Below are 3,267 nucleotides of genomic sequence, written 5' to 3' on the forward strand. Positions count from 1 at the left end.
GCAGACAATGAAACGGCTAAGCCCTTCTGCCCGACCAGCCTTTAGAACTGCAGCATCTCTGCAGTAAAAAGTGTTTCAGGTCAATATCTCTCCCCTGGAAAAAATGTGCGAGACCCACCACCGATAAATGTGGCAAAAGTCCCCAACATTTTCTGCATATTTGTGCTCTTACCTGAAAGCAGCGCCACCTTGTAGTCATCGCAGGCAACTGCAGCATACAACCAAATTTATCGGAGAGCAAGGTGAAAGAAACCCAAGGGAACAGCCCCTGTCTGCAGCAGGAAGGTTGGCTGCTTCGAATGGACAGAACTTCCAGTCCTAAGTCCACTCACGTCCCAAACGCTCATACCGGGCAAGCCCTCACCGGGTGCACCTCTGGCTCCCAGGTAAGGCCAAAACCTGAGTATGGTAGCGCAGGATCACAGAGAAGGAGCGGGTGGGGGTGCTTCTGTCTTGACAAAGGCGTGACATGGCTAGTGACTGAGAGGGACTTGACTTTCCCCTATGACTGACTGTGAGAGGGGAAGGCCAAGATTTTCTGCACCCACCATGCCTTGTGACATTCTTAGGCAAATGAGGTGAGAGCCCTGCCAGAATAGCTCCAGCGATCCCATGCCACTCCTCTGAAGGCTCCTGATCTGCATAACCACAGCATTTTGAACAGGAAGCAGAGTGGCGCAGCGGAAGCGTGCTGGGCCCATAACCCAGAGGTCGATGGATCGAAACCATCCTCTGCTAGCATGGATTGATTATTTTTCTTATGAGGACCACTCTCTCGTTTCCACGCTGCCAGAGCGGAAAACAGCAGGCTTGTGCCAGCTTTTTGTGGGAAGAGACTGCTCAACTATCGGTCTCTGCTCAAAGTCAGGGAGACAGATGGTCAGAGAATCAACCCTACACTTCAAAGGAAATGATGCACAGTTATGACCATTAACGAAAGATGGGACCCTCGCACTTCTTTCTGAGCCTGCTTGGAACGCTATTATTCCCTTTTTTTGTCCTGCTATTATCAATCTCCTGTGAATTTCGTGGAGCTGTTTTCTTTCTCTACCCTGCTGTTTTTCCCTTGCTGCCAATATATGCTTATTTCAATGATTTGAACAGCTGCTTTCCCTTTCTCCTTTTCTGCGCAGCTTTTGCATAGGTTTCAATCTCCAGTTCCTTAGCAGTTGCAAGAACTTTTTTCCTGATTTTCATGTTGGTCTGTAAACCAAAAATACCTGTGATACTGGTGCAATATAGTAATTGAACTCAGGGTTGTGATGTCTAGAGCTTAAAAAAATATATACCATGGAGCGTTGGTGGTATAGTGGTAAGCATAGCTGCCTTCCGAGCAGTTGACCTGGGTTTGATTCCCGGCCAACGCAGTGCTAATATTTATACATTAAGAAAGCAGTAGCTATTCTAACGCAATATGTTAAAAAAAAGAAAAATATCTTGACCAGATTACTCAGCTATTAGATAAATAATAAACAAAGACATAGGCAGACATCCCAAAAGCCCCGTCTGCGACTTTCTATGTCCTGAAATTTTTATATTTTACAAACAGCAGTCACCACTCACAACTGCTGGTAATAAATAGGCTGCAGGGGGGCAGGCAATGAAACGGCTAAGCCCTTCTGCCCGACCAGCCTTTAGAACTGCAGCATCTCTGCAGTAAAAAGTGTTTCAGGTCAATATCTCTCCCCTGGAAAAAATGTGCGAGACCCACCACCATAAATGTGGCAAAAGTCCCCAACATTTTCTGCATATTTGTGCTCTTACCTGAAAGCAGCGCCACCTTGTAGTCATCGCAGGCAACTGCAGCATACAACCAAATTTATCCGAGAGCAAGGTGAAAGAAACCCAAGGGAACAGCCCCTGTCTGCAGCAGGAAGGTTGGCTGCTTCGAATGGACAGAACTTCCAGTCCTAAGTCCACTCACGTCCCGAACGCTCCCAAACGCTCATACCGGGCAAGCCCTCACTGGGTGCACCTCTGGCTCCCAGGTAAGGCCAAAACCTGAGCATGGTAGCGCAGGATCACAGAGAAGGAGCGGGTGGGGGTGCTTCTGTCTTGACAAAGGCGTGACATGGCTAGTGACAGAGAGGGCCTTGACTTTCCCCTATGACTGACTGTGAGAGGGGAAGGCGAAGATTTTCTGCACCCAGCATGCCTTGTGACATTCTTAGGCAAATGAGGTGAGAGCCCTGCCAGAATAGCTCCAGCGATCCCATGCCACTCCTCTGAAGGCTCCTGATCTGCATAACCACAGCATTTTGAACAGGAAGCAGAGTCGCGCAGCGGAAGCGTGCTGGGCCCATAACCCAGAGGTCGATGGATTGAAACCATCCTCTGCTAGCATGGATTGATTTTTTTTTCTTGTGAGGACCACTCTCTCGTTTCCACGCTGCCAGAGCGGAAAACAGCAGGCTTGTGCCAGCTTTTTGTGGGAAGAGACTGCTCAACTATCGGTCTCTGCTCAAAGTCAGGGAGACAGATGGTCAGAGAATCAACCCTACACTTCAAAGGAAATGATGCACAGTTATGATCATTAACGAAAGATGGGACCCTCGCACTTCTTTCTGAGCCTGCTTGGAACGCTATTATTACCTTTTTTTGTCCTGCTATTATCAATCTCCTGTGAATTTCGTGTAGCTGTTTTCTTTCTCTACCCTGCTGTTTTTCCCTTGCTGCCAATATATGCTTATTTCAATGATTTGAACTGCTGCTTTCCCTTTCTCCTTTTCTGCGCAGCTTTTGCATGGGTTTCAATCTCCAGTTCCTTAGCAGTTGCAAGAACTCTTTTCCTGATTTTCATGTTGGTCTGTAAACCAAAAATACCTCTGATACTGGTGCAATATAGTAATTGAACTCAGGGTTGTGATGTCTAGAGCTTAAAAGAAACATATGCCATGGAGCGTTGGTGGTATAGTGGTGAGCATAGCTGCCTTCCAAGCAGTTGACCCGGGTTCGATTCCCGGCCAACGCAGTGCTAATATTTATACATTAAGAAAGCAGTAGCTATTCTAACGCAATATGTTAAAAAAAAGAGAAATATCTTGACCAGATTACTCAGCTATTAGATAAATAATAAACAAAGACATAGGCAGGCATCCCAAAATCCCCGTCTGCGACTTTCTATGTCCTGAAATTTTTATATTTTACAAACAGCAGTCACCACTCACAACTGCTGGTAATAAATGGGCTGCAGGGGGGCAGGCAATGACCAGCCTTTAGAACTGCAGCATCTCTGCAGTAAAAAGTGTTCCAGGTCAATATCTCTCC

The 3,267-nt window shown here is 46.8% G+C and overlaps 1 non-coding gene across 1 annotated transcript; it reads left to right on the forward strand.

Moving 5' to 3' along the window:
• Positions 1-2,899: 2,899 nt before the first annotated feature.
• On the forward strand, positions 2,900-2,971 carry TRNAG-UCC (transfer RNA glycine (anticodon UCC)). The gene has a single exon. It is a non-coding gene; the product is annotated as a tRNA-Gly (tRNA).
• Positions 2,972-3,267: the final 296 nt, after the last annotated feature.

The sequence above is a fragment of the Pleurodeles waltl genome, unplaced genomic scaffold, assembly GCF_031143425.1.
Source record: "Pleurodeles waltl isolate 20211129_DDA unplaced genomic scaffold, aPleWal1.hap1.20221129 scaffold_135, whole genome shotgun sequence".
In the NCBI taxonomy this organism is placed as follows: domain Eukaryota; kingdom Metazoa; phylum Chordata; class Amphibia; order Caudata; family Salamandridae; genus Pleurodeles; species Pleurodeles waltl.